The following is a 16,873-nucleotide window of genomic DNA, read 5'->3' as shown; positions in this document are numbered from 1 at the left end:
ATAGGTTTGGAGCCATGTTGCTTTAAATACTTTTTTTTTTTAAAGTACATATGTGAGCTGAGGAAAACAACATGTTGTGCTCCTACGTTTCATTAAATAGCAATTTTGATTAAATTATCATTAATTGCAAAATTAGAAAACTATAGTTAAGGGTATGGTTTTTATCCACTGCTACACTGACTAATGAGGCCTCTCTGCATCCCTAATTTCTCCGTCTGATTCTTTTGTCAGCTTTCTCCTCCCGCTGTTCTCCGTATCTCTCCCAACTCCAACACATACTTATATAACCTTGCCAGAAGTCCTATTACTTTTAATTTTTAAAAAATGCAAGTACGTTGAAATTATTACTGCTAAGTCTGCCTACATTGGCCAGATCTTCTCTTCAGAGTAAATGTACAAACGGGCTCTATTTCCAGTATTCATTTTAGTAAGTATATTTCATGATTTCTATAATTTCAGTGGTTCACTAATATGGGTACAATGAAACATTTACAATGTTCATTTTGGACACCAAGAATTAGACAACCCTGAGTACAACATCATGCCCACAGAATGTGCTCAGATTAGTTAGAAACTAAGTATATTACACTGGACTTAGAGTATTTACTTATGTTTTAGGGGACATGCTTTAATGCATGGCATATCAGATGCCACCTTACTCCAAGCCTATTACAATGGGAATGCTGGAGGTGAAACAGCACATTAGAAAGAGCACAGCTTGATTTAGTATACTGAAGTTCTAATGCTGGCTCTGCTACAAACTATAATGACTTTGAAAATGTTATTGATTATTCAGGTTTTATTTATCTGTGAGACCAGGGGCTTAGACAATAGTTTATCTCTAAGTTCCTCCTAGAAAAAAAAATATATATATATATATATATATATATATATATATGATTCTATTATATCAGGACTTAGAGAATAGCAAACTTTCACTGATAAGTTTTAATTATTTCATTTTATCTTAAATCTTTGATTTCCATGGCTTTTCCTGAGATTCTCCTTTGGTTATCTATAAAATGTAAATTTCCCCATTCCACTACAAACCCATGGAATCAGAATAGCATATGATTTTTTAAAAGTTTTTACATATTTCTGACACAGCTACTCTTTGTTGTTTCAGAATACAATTTAGAATTTGATGATGGGAAATAGGTCCTTTTTCCTTTGTTCAAAAAAATATGAGGGCATATGAAAGCTACGTTTTTGAGAACCTGAAAAAGAAATCATATATTACTTTGTTGCAAGTAACTGATTATGCAATAGGCAGATCAATGTGGTTTCACATTTCATTATACAATATTACCTTTTTCATTTAGAGAAGCTAGAGTCTTCACTTCTTTCCCCTTAATAGGCTCTGGAAAGAAACATTGGGCATTTATTTGAAGCCAAGATAAAGAGGTTTGCAAACACCTATATAATGAAGTCAGTGAGCTATCAGTAAGCTGAAAGTAGGTGGAAATTATATGATGCTTTTTTTTTTTTCAAAAATGATTTTAATCATACGGAGGCAAAGAAAGAACAGGATAGAATACAACAAGCCATCTTCTAATCATTTTTATTTAGTGTAAACAGAAATAGTTGAACAAGCTATAATCTACCTGTTGGTTTAAGAGGATGAGTGTTTGGATGGACAGGAACTTGCTTATCTGTAATTTAAAAAAACACATGACTTCAGCATCTAGAAGTTGATCAAAACTGTTTAATCAGCACTAACAGTTTATTTCAGGCTATGTTTCTTCAAAAATTAAACAACCAAGTGGAAAATCCTGTATACACCTTGTAAATGTGGTGTTTTAGTCTTCACACTCAAGTCAAACAAATTTCAAGAATAAGATTAAAACGAAATGAGAGACAGTTTTATCTATGAGTTCCCAAAGTCTTAAAAACATGGGCCTTGGTTGAAGTAAATCAGATAAACCTTCATTGATTCTACCAGCTTCAATATATATCTTCAGTGTGATTCTGACCATATCATGGGCTCCAGATATATATATGCACAGTGCCTTGAACATCATTATATTTTCTCAATAGCCTATTAAAAAATAAAAGATAAACCCATTTTCTGCTTCCTGTGCAACATTTAAGCTCAAAATTTTAAGGATAAAAATGACTTTTAATGTGATGGAAAGGGAAGTAAAGAAAGAGATCTGTCCCTCCAGCTCTTTTTTCTATTCCTACCTTATGGCTTGGGTGGAAATGCAGAGAATATGACGGTAGCACTTGTAAATGGAGATGCTACTCTAGCAATCACTCAGAATTAACTGAGGTCCAGGTAGCTTTGGATGTGTGAAGAATGAATTTAGAAGTTCCGTTAAAAATGCTGTGTCTTTCAAAGCAAAATTTTCTTCGTGGATAAGCTACAGCCTTAGCTATCCATATGCATGTACAATTTTTTAAAATGGCTCTGGTGGCAAAGAAACGTTAGTGTTGCTATTTATAGTGCTCACTATAAGTAAGGCCATTTTTTTTTTCTATATTTCAGCATGTGAAGATGAAATCAAGAGCCATGGATTGAACACACACAGTAGAAAGCTTCATTAACTTTTTAAAAAGCTGGTGGGGATAATTTACCGTTCCTGCACTTTCTGGCCAAGCCAAATGAATTAATGTGATGTGAAATGAGATGTGGGGGGTGGGGGGGACAGACTCCCGGCGGGGTGGGCAAGTGCAATGCCTGGAGTCTTGGGATTCGAGATTCAGCATGTTGATTTAAATGGGTGAGGGAATTTGTGTGAGATTAAAGTAGTTATAAAATACAGGACTTAGGGAGAGGACCCACAAGATCACTTGATTTTGGTGGAGAAAGAAGGAAGAGGTGGGATAACAGATACTCTCTTATAGGGCATTCAAAGGTAGTGAAAGGTCACAGAAAATAAAAGTGATTTCCAAGTTTGCTAATGGCAAGATTCCTCCTGCTCCCAGGCTAGGTCATCACTCGCATATACTTCCCTGTAGATCATTTCTTCTCAGTGTCCCTATAATCCCAGGGGATTTTGACCTGATGTAGGAAGTCCACAGGCTTGTCTGAGAAGTTTCTAAATACCAAAGAAAGTGAACAGGATATCAAATCTGACAAAAAGGGGAAGAGAGTAAAATGTGGAAACTCTGCACTTCTGTATTAGGAAGAAGAGGTAAATCAGTGGTTTGGGTCAGCTCTTAGGCCACTTTTCAACCACCTTTCTTGTTTGCAAATATTGGAAAGCATTTTTTTATGAATAGTATAGTTTCTCTGTGTTTGTTCAAGAGCCTACAGGAAGATCTATAAATCTTGATGATCAGGGCTTAGAAAGTAGTTAATGGTGCTGGAATACAAACTGAAACTCTGTCAAAATGATCTGGGCAAGGCATCCATGATGGAGAAAAAATTCACAAAGGAATGAGAAGATGGTTTGAAGTTTGCCATTCTTGTACCCTACCCCCAGAAGGAAAAACATGGATACTCAAAGGTGGATGATGAGGTGCAGCATTGCTGGGGATCAGTTTCAAAGTCTTCAGACAATTTACCATAACCTTAGTTCTAGCTTTGGGTTGATAAGTGGGAATGGCTGAGTAAAAGCATGCTGAAGACAAATAGAGGTTGGGGAATCATCAGGAATGTGATGTTGAGCATCAGGACATAAAGGAAGATAAGCTCTGCTGAGAATCCTCTGGTGTTATATCCAAACACACACAGGCCTGGGTCACAAAACTAGTCAATAATTCTGATGTCCCATAACAGAGTAACCTAAAGGTGCTACTACTGCATTCTCAGAGGAGGAGAAATTAATTAATCTTTGTTGTCTGTTTGGGCTTGATTTACAGTTCCTTGGTTCATAAGTGAAATTTCCACCCTCAGATAAGTCAGACCAACTGTTAGAAATAAGTGGTGATGGGATAGGGGTGGATGCCACAAAGAAGATGACCAATAACATGGGTGACTGATATCATTTGCTGGCTTCTGGGTGGTCAAGGCCACATAAGCAGAGCTATTCCCGTGTGTATCTGTCAAGAAGGCTTAAGTGAGTCCACTGGTCCAAGCAAGTCAATAGCTGAACTGGCAGTAAAAGTCAGCTGGACGTGTCTTTCTCCTGCTCTTTTTCTTTGGAACAGTCATCCCTAGAGCTCTGTACATCTTCTTGAATAAAGACACAAGCTTAATAATGCTTCTCTGAATGCTTAATTCATTCATGGTTATCACATCTCCGGTGAATGTGGACCCAACCATTTTCTCTGTTATAACACTGGTTTTAGAATTGTAGCATTGCTTCAGTATGAGTTTGGATGTGTACATGCAGGTGAAATCTAGCAAATGCAGGCAGCCTCTTAGCTGCTTCCCAGAAACAGTCACAAAATACAACTTCAATAAAATAATGGCTTTTTAGCAAGCGAAATCGCTGCATTCTGATTCTGCCACAGTGGGCAGTAGGCTTCAAAGAGACTTTCTGAAATAACACTGGAGAGGCTTTTAAAATCTGTAAAATCTTAGGTAATATGGCAATTTTTTCTTCGATTTTTAGTAATGATATATTCAGAAAAATGAAAGAGAACAGTAAAATCCTTCTAAAACAGTATCCATCTTATGTATAACAAAGACATTTAGGAGCATTAATGCAGCTTGAATAAAAAAAGAGGTACATTTTAAATGGTCCTACATCGGCAATCATATTTAGTAAACTTTCATATACACAATTTTCTAATGATTGTGGAGACATCTTGCAAATAGTATAGAATTTTACATTGAGGAAAAAGTGTTCACTGGGAAATTGCCTGCAATTGTACGTTAATAACAACAACAACAATACTACAAATTACAGATGCCTACTTAGGGAAGTGGTCAGTATGGTTTTTAATCCCCCAGAGTACATTTTCCAGGACAGATTTTTGCAATTATTCTTCCAAGTACTTTAAGCTATGGCACATGTGAAGTCTGTAAGTGGTAGTTTACATTTTTGATAATTATCATTGCTTAAAGAGTAAGTTTGGTAGTAAGTCCCACCCTTTCTTTTGAGCAGCTTCTATAGTAAAAAGTAATATGCGGTCAAAATAGTCCTGTGACATAAGTGTAGCTCAGAAGAAAGGTATTGCATACTTCGTCAAAAGAAGAGAAGGTTTAGATTTTGCAAATTGTGTATTTCAAATTATATATGTATACTTTTTCCTGGTTGTATGTTTCAATGACAACTTTAGTTTCACATAGTCAAGGATGCTGTTTTTATTAACTTTCAGATAAAGTGAGAGTGGGGTATGGAAAGTGTACTTTTCCCAAAATACAGGTAATCGTTGGAGAAAAATAGACTAGACATTTCTGTGGGAATTAAGTAGAGCTAGCCCAACAGCAAAAATCTAAGACTATTTTTCCATATTGCATATTCAATGCATCTATGTCAAACAGATTTTTAAAACTTATGTAATGAGGTATACACTCAATGCAAAGGGGATCTGAAGAATACAAATACAAGAACCCGATTCTAAGGAGTAAGCAATGTCAGTGTTAAAATGAAAAGACGGACTTTAAAGTTGGACAGACCTGACTTTGACTCTTACCTTCCCCTTTTACCCACAGTGTGATACTGAGTAACTTACATTAAATATACTTCAGCTTCTCTTTTTATAAAACTTGAGGTAGCAAACACATCTTGCTGAAAAAAGTATGCAAAGTACTTATCAATGTGCCTGGCAAAAAGCAAATGCCCTGCTTCTGGACTTCCTTCAAAAAATTCTCATACCTTTACCTGACTGACTCCTCATCCTTCTCACTTTAATATAATTTCTTCAAAAAATCCCTGCTTAATACCCCAGACTTGATTAGAATCTCCTGTTACACCTTCCCATAGCTCCCTGTAGATCTCTTTTATGATTCTTAAAATTTTAATTAATTATATTATGAATACTGTAAATTCTATGAGGCCATAGACCATACTTTTCTTGTCTACTGAGTGTCTGTATTGATTACTGCACATTAGATGAACAATAAATAATTATCAAATGTTGTACTGATCTGTCCACATGAAAAGTAAAGTGAATAACACCAGATCATGATACTTAAATAAATGGCATTGTAATTAATTACATATACATATTCTATAGAATAAATTATAAATATTATAAGTGTATTAATTCAGAAGAGAGGGGTTTTAGCAAAGGTGGAAAGAGAGAAGTCTTCATGCTTTATGGGGACAATATTCTTAGAAAGAGACCTAGGATTTGAGGGGACATAGAGAAAGGCAGTCAGTCCATCCAGAAGATTGAAGTCACACAATTTAAATAAGAATATCATACTTTTTCATAGCAGTATGGAGCTTGACAAAAATAAAGTAGACAAAGTATGCCTAAGAGCATTTGAAAATAACAGAATTCAGAACTCCACTTATCATACTCCCTAGTTTTAGCTCTTCTCTTTTTTTTCTCCAATGATTAACAAGTGCTTGGAAGGTATCACACACTACATATAAATTTTATAAATGGATAGAGAGAATCAGAGGCACAAAGGCAAGTCCTTCCTAATATTCTTTACTTCCTTTCTATATATTTTTTTACTTTTTTTATTTTTTAAGAAAAAAACTTTTTATTTCTTTCTCTCATTCTTTTTATGGAAATTGTAGTCAGAGCACTTTTTAGGTCATAGTGAACCATAAGAAAGTACTTTAGGGACAAATTAAATACTAGTTTTAAAAACTATGAGTATGATCTGCGCAACCTGGGTTCACACAACTGCAAATGGGATGCTGCTAATGTATTACGTACTCATTCAGATATTTTTACTAATAAACTTCTCACATTATATTAAACTGACTCTGTTACCTTTATCCTTCAGAACTGAAGAGGTCTTCCCAGATTTTTCTTTCTTAATTTCTGCAAAAAAGATAATGGGAAGGAAAGGTTACAAGGAGTAACAGAGAAAAAACTTGAAGTTTCTTCATGTGTTTTCTTTTTGAGTCTTAAAGAACCAGAGGGCCTCTGAGTTGATATTAAAGATGCAAAAGTCTCCTGGGATATAGTGCCTATAAGGCATTGAACTAAATATGCAGAAGATAAAAAATAAGCCCATGAACTCTTATTACAAGGAACAGACTATGACAGACTCAAAATAGGTACAAATAAAATGCTATGGGCTTTGTAGAAAGAAGATATGGTAACAGTAATAGCTAACACTGTCTGCTTACTATGTGCCAAGAGAGTGCAGTGGAAGTGATGCTGCGTGACTTCCAAGGCTAAAGCAGAAAGGGGCATGCACTTATCACCTGCTTATCTAGTGACACTCACTCTGGGAAATCCAGCTGCTATGTAAGTCATCCAACTGACACCATAATGCTGGAGAGGCTACATATGGGCAGTCCATTTTACAGCCCCAGCAGAGCTCTCAGCCAGCAGCTAGCAACTGCCAGCCATCTGAGTGGGCCATCTTGGACACCCACGAGTCGGTGATTTTACACGACTGTAGCACAGTCTGACATCTGACTGCAATCACGAGATACCCATGAAAACTGCCTAGTTTATCTCTCCTGAATTCCTGATCCACTAAAGCATGAGCAAAGTAAAATCAGCTGTTGTTTTATACTACTAAGTTTGTAGTGATCTGTACGTAGAAATAATTTGTAAAAAAGTAGTTAGCTAATAAACAGCAAAGTATTAGACTATGTGATAAGTGCTCAAAATAAACCAGAATATTAAAAATTTTCTTAATAATAGATGAAAAGTACAAATAAATAAAGAAAGAGACTGATGTTCGGAGTTATAACACTTTATCTGCATATTTCAAATCTAATCTCATATAATTTGCCTATATTGGTATATTATATCATTCATATATTGGTAATAATAAAACCTCAATTTTATACATTTTGATGTGCTATTGCCAGATGTTTAAAAATGAAAAATATATTCAGATTGTGATCAAAATAGCCATACAGGTCATGCTTTAAATACTTCACTAGATAAAAATCTATTCATTTTGAAAGAAAAATATTCCATAGCAATGGATCAAGGATTTCATTTTTTTTAAGGGCTTGATATACCTAAGCAAGAAAAATAAACAGAAAATCACTCTTACTTTTTCTTTCAACATTATGCTGTAGAAAATAAAATGTATATATGGTAATAGTGTTTCCTTTTACAAGTCTTAATAATAATTAAAAAAAAAGAAAAGAAAAGAAGAAAAGAAGCCCATGAAACAGACAAGACAAAAGCTTCAAATAGTCGACAATCTTGTAACAGAGAAAATTTGCGCTAGAGATCTTCTTTGGCATAAATAGAAATATTTTGAGCCCCAAACATAAATGTTTTGACCCTAAACAATGAGTAATCAAGTATGGTTAAAGGAAATACTAGAAATAAAAAATACCATTGATCTGGTTATTATTTGTCACCCATAACTCTGAATGATCAAGTTCATATCAGTTTATAATTAGTGACATTTTACGAGGATATTAACAAAAATGTTCTCGGAGCATCCTGGCTTGATGTTAATATCAAACATAGCTAAACTGAAATTGGAAGGTTTAAAAGATTTTAACAGAATCATTAGGCAGTTCAGGTCTCCTGGCTGTGTGTAAAGAAACAAATTTAAAATTCTTAATCTCTTTTACCAGCTCACTCTGCTGAAGTGCTCAGAAATATCATTTCAAAGACTGTCTTTCTTAACTTCTTTTTAGATGTAAGATGCCTGCTGGTTTGAGATTTTTTTCCATGAGCACAGTGAATAAGATCAATGTACCAAACTTTTTGGATTTTTCCTCTGATGGAAAGACTAACTTTAAAGAACCATATGGAGAGATTTATTCATAAGTTCAATGGTACCTGATAATTTCCCAGAATATTAAAATTGCTTCATAATATCTATAGGTTGCTTCCTAAAGCAATACTGCATCATTTCTAAAGGTATTTAATTGTGATTAATTGTGCAATTGTTTTAATATTTAATATGTGAATGTCCTACATAGATTTGTCACTGTTTTATGTTCATTTGAACTTAAATTTTCACATAAGGGATATTTTAGAAAAGCTATTTTATAATATTCTTCTGTCTATTCCAAACCCCAAAATGTAAAATTTATAAATAAATACAGAGGCAGAATTCTCAAGTTGTCTAAATGGTTTTAATACCATGCTTGTAATTGCCATAAGGAAAAATGTAATGTATTGATATTTTATGTAATATTAATTTTAAATGCTTCTAAAACATGTTATCAGACATTAACTTTACTCAGACACTGTTCATTAGTTTTGTAATTAAGTATAACTTGGTCAGAAAGCCATCTTTAACTTTCTTTTTCTCTTAATGATATATTTAATCATTCCCTACCCTGTGGGCTAAAAAACATACTACACATATTTTTAACATTTTAAAATATTTTTTTCAAATATCTGCTTAAAAGTCCTTAAATTATAACATTTTTAGTTCAATTATATTTATACATTGGTGTCTTTTTTTTAACCTTGGACCCCTAACTGTATTTATTTCATAATCTTTATATCTTATTTAAAAAGAATAAAATGTCGTGACCTATCTTATCCTCTCCCTCTAACTGGACAGTGCAAATAAAAAGAATAATATAAAATTTTGCTCCAAACACTGTGGTCAGTACTTGGAGAATATGGTGAGGTATTCCCCAAGAAATTGCACATAGGAGAAATTGGATTGTTCTTTGAAGGTGGGTTAAGTCACATAATCAGAGTAGAGAGAGTTAGTGAGTTCTGAAAACACCAACTATGTAATACTTTATGACACTTTGCAAATACACCTCTGAAGAGCTTCCTTCAGTTACTGGAGCACCATGCATTCTAGGCAAGCTGAGCTGCATTTGCATGTTAAAACTGTAACATAGACCACAGTATAAGAATTCAAAATAATTAATAGATATAGAATTTGTTTAATGTGTATCCTGCAATCACAAACAGAGAAGTCTTGTCCAATGGACTCAGTATTCTATTCCTTTTGACAAGCTCTTCTTTACAGTAATATAGTCATTAAAATTATCTTAGCCAAGATACCCTTTTCCTTTGACTAAATTTCAATCCAACTTGATAATTATGATGCTTTAAGGCTATGTAGCCTGGCTGCAAGGAGCAGTCTCTTCACACATGCTTTGATATTCTGGTCCTCATTACACCTTAACAACCAGAATACTAATCAGAATTCTGGAGTGTACCTCATTTAGGTGCATTTGAGTTCATCTCTGCCCAGCTCTTTCGGAAAGATAAGCAATATATAATAATATAAAAAATAAAATTAGCACTCCATTATTTGATATGAAATAGGACATGCATGATTTTCAGTCCTATTTCAGTGCTTGGGGGATGAGATGAACTAGGACATCCTAGGAACAGAGTTAGCCTACTCAGCACTAAATCTATTACAAAAGGTTTTGTTTTTCAAAGAAAAATTTATTAGCCATAACATTTTCCTCATGTAGTCATGGTCAGCCTAAGATGTCATAGTTCCCATGTTTGAATCAAGAAAATAACTTTATTACAAGACTGTAATTTCCTTGAGGGCAGGGCTAGGTCTTGATCGTTCCTGTACCCACATACTCATATAATGATAAAGCATTATTTTGTATGGTTAGGCACTTGCACATAAGATCTCTTTAACTTCTCACTCATCTCAAGTAAGGGAGATATTACCTAAGTTTTTTAGATTTGCTAGCTGAAGCCAAGAGAATTAAATTACTTGCCCAAGATTACAGCTACTAGATAGTGGGAAATCTGAACCCAGATCATCAGATGACAAAGCTAGGGCTAAACTGCTATACTATGCCTCTGTGAATTATAAAGTAGAGAGCACCACAGATGATCCCTAAAAATGAACAGTGAGCATATCTGCATCAACAAATGACATCAGTGTTCTTCATCACTGCCGGTCTGCCACAACTTTGCAGAAACTATTTCTGAAGCAGGAACTACGTCGTTTAGCACATACCAGGAACTCAATAACTACTTGTAGAATGAATTAATAAATTTGACAAATTTTGTGCTGATCAAATTTTATCAGGAAACTTATTCTTGAATCTTTACACAAAAGCCTAATCATCAGTATGATCCTCTTTCATGATTAGTTATTTTCCAACTTTGCAATCCCAGTCTGGCAAAGGTGTCAAGTAAAATGAAATTGCTGATATTTGATAGCTTTCCCGGACAAAAAAAAAAGAAAAATTATGTATATTTCACCCTAATGTTTACCTAATATTTTACTTTTTGTTATCTAAGAAATTTTGAGTGAATTTTCCAAGTTGAGCAATCTCACAAATGTATATTTATATACTTATGCCAATTTATTTTTTGTAATCATCTCTAATCATGCATTCCTTTTAGATATAATATGTTCTTCTATTTTCATAGAATCTTATTTATTGTATATACTCTATATTGTCTCTTCAACTTTTCTTAATTTGAAATCCTCTTACACAACAATTTATGTGGGATCTCAGAAATGATTCTAATTTTAGTCTAATGTTCAAAGTAAAACTTATTTTATGAGATAATACATATTGAATATTTGAAGAGACATAACTCAGTATAAGAAAAGTATTAACATAAAAAATTTCATGTGATAAAAAATAAACAGGGCTTTTTATATATCTTCTGCTATTAACGGTATAGAATTTCAAAATACAGTACTGTGAAAATCACTTAGTAGACTAATTCATTGAGATTTCATACACTTTAGAAAGTTAATATACTTAATTTTTAGAGAAGATTTAGTTTTACAGCAAAATTGAACAGAAAATACAGAGAGTCCCTACATACCCTCTCTGTTATTGACTGAATGTTTGTGATGCTCCAAAATACATATGTTGAAATCCAAACCCCCAATGTGATAATATTAAGAGGTGGAGCCTTTGGGAGGTAATTCGGTCATTAGGGTGGAGTCCTCATGAATGGAATTAGTACCCTTTTAAAAATAAAAGTGACCCCAGAGAGCTCTCTCACCTCCTTTTTGCCATGTGAAGATACAAGAAGACAGCAGTTTACAACCCAGAAGAGAGCCCTCCTCAGATACTAATCATGCTGACACCCTGATCTCAGACTTCCAGCCTCCAGAAACATGAGAAATAAATTTCTGTTGTTTATAAGCCACCCAGTCTATGGTACTTTGTTTTAGCAGTCCAAACTAAGACACCCTCCTTCAACACATCAAACTCCCCCACCACCAACACATCAACCTCCCCCACCACCAACATCCTTCATAATTGTGGTACATTTGTTACAACCTATGAACCAATATTTATACATCAGAGTAATCAAAGTCATAGTGTACATTAGGGTTCACTCATAGTGTTGTACATTTTATAAATTTTGACAAGTGTGTAATGATATGTATCCACCATTATAGTATTATACAGAATAGTTTCACTGCCCTAAACATCCTCTGTGCTCCACCTATTCATCCCTCTGTCCTCCCAAACCCCTGGTAACCACTGAAATTTCAACTTTCTCCATAGTTTTGCCTGTTTCAGAATGGTCATATCGTTGGAATTATACAATATATAGACTTTTCAGATTGGCTTCTTATACTTAGAAATAAAATTCACGATTTCTCTATGTCTTTTTGTGGCTTGATGGTTCATGTATTTTTAGCACTAAATAAAAATTGTTTGTGTTGATATACCAAAATTTATTTATCCAATCACCTATTGAAGGACATCTTGATTGCTTCCCAGTTTTAGCAAATATGAACAAAGCTGCTGTAACCATTCATGTGTAGGTTTTTGTGTAAACCTAAGTTTTCAGCTTTTTTGGGTAAATACCAAGGAGCTAGATTTCTGGATCATACAGCAAGAGTATGTATAGTTTTGTAAAAAACTGCCAAATTGTCTTCCAAAGTGGCAGGACCATTTTGCATTCCCACCAGCAAAGAATGAGACTTCCTATTCCTCCACATCCTCTTTAGCATTTGATGTTGTCAGTATTTTGGATTTTAGCCATTCTAATAGGTGTGTAGTGGTATCTCCTTGTTTAAATTTGCAAGTTCCTAATGACATATGATGTTGAGCACCTTTCGTATGCGTACTTGCCATCTGTATATTTTCTTTGGTGAAGTATCTGTTCAGATCTTTTGCTACTTTTTAAATAGGTTGCTCATTTTTGAGTTTTAAGAGTTCTGTTTATATTTTGGACACCAGTCCTTTATGATATATGTATTTTAGAGATACTTTCTCCCATTCTGTGGCTTGTCTCTTCACACTCTCTTGGCAATTTCTTTCACACAGCAGAAGTTTTTAATTTTAATAAAGTCTAACTTACTGTCTTTTTCTTTCATGAATCATATGTTTGGTGTTGTATCTGGAAAGTCATCACCAAAACAGAGGCCACCTAGGTTTTCTCTTATATTATCTTCTAGGAGTTTTATACTTAGGTCTATGATCCACTTCGAGTGAATTTTTTTGTGAAGAATATAAGGTCTGTTTCTAGATCCCCCCAATTTTTTTTTTTTTTTTTTTGCTTATGAGTGTCCGGTTGTTTCAGCACCAATTGTTGAAAAAAAATTTCCTTTCTCCAGTGGATTGTTTTCACTGCTTTATCAAAGATTAGTTGACTATATTTTTGTGTGTCTATTTCTGGGCTCTCCATTCTGTCCCCTTGATTTATTTGTTCCTTCACCATACCATACTGTGTTGATTACTGCACCTTTTTAGTAAATTGTGATGTCCAGTAGTGTCCTTCTTCCAACTTTGTCCTTCAATATTGTGTTGTCTGTTCTAGGTCTTTTACCTTTTCATATAAACTTTAGAATCAGTTTGTAAATATTCACAAGATAGCTTGCTAGGATTTTGATGGAATTGCATTGAACCTACAGATCAATTTGGAAAAAACTGACATCTTAACAATATTGAGTCTTCCCACCCATGAACATGTAGTATTTCTCAATTTATTTAGTTTTTTATTTTATTGGAACTTTGTGGTTTTCATAATATACCTTATACATATTTTGTTCAATTTATGCCTAAGTATTGCTTTTTTGGTGCGAATGTAACTAGTATTGTGTTTTTAATTTTGTTCATTCCAATTTTTTATTGCTGGTGTATTGGAGAGTAATTGACTGTTGTATCCTTGCATCCTGAAATCTTGTAATATTTGCTGTTTAGTTCTAGGCAGTTATTTTTGATTCTTTGGGATTTTCTACATAGACAATCATGTTATCTTCAAACAAACTGTGTCGTCTCTTCCTTCCCAATTTGTATACATTTTACTTCCTTTTCATGTATTTTTGTATTAGCTAGGGCTTCCAGTATGATGTTGAATAAGTACGGTGAGAAGGGACATTCTTGCCTTGTACCTGGATTTTAGTAGGAGAGCTTTTAATTTCTCAAAATTAAACATAATGTTATGATATTCTTGTTCAAGTTGAAGTTCTCTATTCCTAGTTTCTGAGAGTTTGTATCATTAATTGGTGTTGGATTTTGTCAAATGCCTTTTCTGCATCTTTTGATATAATCATGTTTTTTATTCTTTAGCATGTTAATGTGCTAGATAGCATTAATTGATTCTTAAATGTTGAGCTAGACTTGCATATCTGGAATAAATAGCACTTGGTTATGGTGTATAATTATTTTTATACATTGTTAGATTTGATGTGTTAATATTTCAGATTTCCATGGAATAAAAGAAAAAATCTCCACTCTAACAATAAATTATACTTTGTGATGGATGTGTACATGTAAGAAAGTTAAGATCTGAGACTCTCAAAAAGTGTTTGGTTGGAGTAAAACAAAAGCCAATGCCATATAACAAACCAGAAATCGTGTTACAAAGTGCCCCTCCTATAAATCAAGAATCCCAGCCCTCTTCAAATTCCTTTTCTTGGAAACAATATTTATGAGGAATATATACATTTTTATTTTAAAAGATAAATTAGATATATTTATTGAGTGTTTCCTTTGAACTGTGAGCTGGAAAAACAAGGATGGTTGCATGGAGTTCAGTCTATGTTGGGATGCATCTACACAAAGAGATTAAGTACAGTGATAGAGTCACATGCACAGGGCTCTAAGCTCATAGCTAGAGGGATTGACAAATGTGATCTTAGAGAATGAAAGACTTCACAGAAGTGCTGGCATTTGTGATGGAATCTGAAACTGATATAAAGTTTGTTATCAAAGAATAATTAGAAAAGCATCTCAAACATAAGAAGTAGCATAAGAAAAACCATAAGTCTGAAATTTCATGTGGCTGGATCAGTATATATAGAAAACAGGGGAGAAGCAGTGAGCCAAGGCTGGAAAGTCACACTGAGGCTTGATGGCAAAGGAACCTGTACTATCTTTCTAAGAGATTTGAATTTATATGTTTCCCGTAATGGGGAAGCCTTAAATATCCTATAGCCAAACTTTTTTTTTGGGGGGGGGGGCATTGTGTTGATGTAATTATAAAGTTTGGCTAAGAGAATATGATATATACTGAATAACTGACTTCCAATTGATAGAAAGTCATTATTGCCATTTCGAAAAACAGTCCAAAACCACAAGTCATGCACAGTGTTATCTACATTCTTCTGACCTCAGAGACAATATCTTTTTCTGTTACATTTTTTTATAGTTGTTTTTTTGCATGTCGAGGGCATAATTTCTATGTCCTATGTGCCATTATTATTGATTCTCACACTTACAATAATAAAAGAACCTTTATATAATTTAATTTTATATTCAATAGCATACTTTGCTCCTGAGGTGTACTTTTTGAAATTTAGGTGTAATGTAACATATCTCTAAATATTATCATTTCACTTAGTAGATTTATACAATATTTTAAAATATTTTCATTTTAGAATCTGATTCTAGCTTTCCTGTTTGTACTTCATGCAGATTGTACTTGTAATCAAAAGACAAAGTCTATTCTTCAGGACCTAGGGCAAAGTGAAAATATCTCAGGCATAGGAGACATTTCTTACAAGTGAGAATTATACGATATTAGGTTTGGAAGGTTCTTTAGAGATTGCTTAGTAAAATAATGTTGGTTTATAAAAGAGGCCTGGACAAGGCAAACAACTAGCTCAGTGTCACAGAACAAATTACTGGTAGGGCTTTATGAAACCCTAAGTTTTATTTTGAGATAGCTCTGTATTCTATTGTTCGAGGTGGTCAATGTTTCATAATCATCATTAGCTTTCTTCAGTTATTTATTTTTGAAGACCAAAATTACCAGTGCTAATTCCAAGATAAGAATTTTTCACCATGATTTTTATTGTCAAAGCTTTAATGAGAAAAAAGATGCTTTACATGAGTTATCTGACTAGTTTCTCTCTTTTCTTATATAAAGTCAAAGAAAATGAAACCCACACTTTTCAGGTCATAATGATGAAGAAACTTTTTTAACTAATGTTTTGCTCTTCCAAAATTCCAAAGAAAGATCTGAATTAAATTTTTACTTTTTAAGAATTGCTTTTCAATTAGCTAATAATACATCACTATTCTATGAAAAGCTGGAGTAGTAATAGTCAATAAGGTGCAAGTACATTTTATGTGGAATGTTGATAAAACTTTTATGTTTATTTCTGAAATTATTTGACCTAAAATGTGTAATTTAATTCACAATGAGAGAAAAGTAGCAATGCATTTTTACAGAGGGCTAATGATTTCAGATGACTTCTGAAATTTGTTTCCTAGAGTATGGAGCTTAAATTTGTTTCAGGACATGGCATAGCAATTGATAGTAAGCAATTTTATTCAAGATAGTTTATGCCAATTTGTGTTGTCCCTCAGCAGGTGTTCAGTGGAAAACCAATCTATAAACGAAAGAAAAAAGTCAATAAAAATAATAAAATATCTCAGAAAACAATCTTTGCTCTGGCCATTCAGCTTTGAAATGTAGCAGCTTATACTTTCGATGAATGATTCCTAAGGGGGGGGGGGGAGAGATCCAACTCATACGTGGCTTCAGCATAATAGCAGAG

At 33.7% G+C, this 16,873-nt stretch overlaps 1 long non-coding RNA gene across 1 annotated transcript in view; it reads right to left on the bottom strand.

Moving 5' to 3' along the window:
• Positions 1-1,545: 1,545 nt before the first annotated feature.
• LOC103599640 overlaps positions 1,546-16,873 on the bottom strand; it is a 22,077-nt gene continuing 6,749 nt past the window's right edge. Inside the window, exons 2-3 of the long non-coding RNA XR_551306.1 lie at positions 6,787-6,837; positions 1,546-1,652 (exon numbers count right to left, since the gene is read on the bottom strand). This is a non-coding gene — a long non-coding RNA (uncharacterized LOC103599640). The remainder of the gene's footprint in view (positions 1,653-6,786; positions 6,838-16,873) is intronic.

Source organism: Galeopterus variegatus, unplaced genomic scaffold, assembly GCF_000696425.1.
Source record: "Galeopterus variegatus unplaced genomic scaffold, G_variegatus-3.0.2 Scaffold3037, whole genome shotgun sequence".
Lineage (NCBI taxonomy): Eukaryota > Metazoa > Chordata > Mammalia > Dermoptera > Cynocephalidae > Galeopterus > Galeopterus variegatus.
This window is presented reverse-complemented; position numbering and strand designations above follow the sequence as displayed.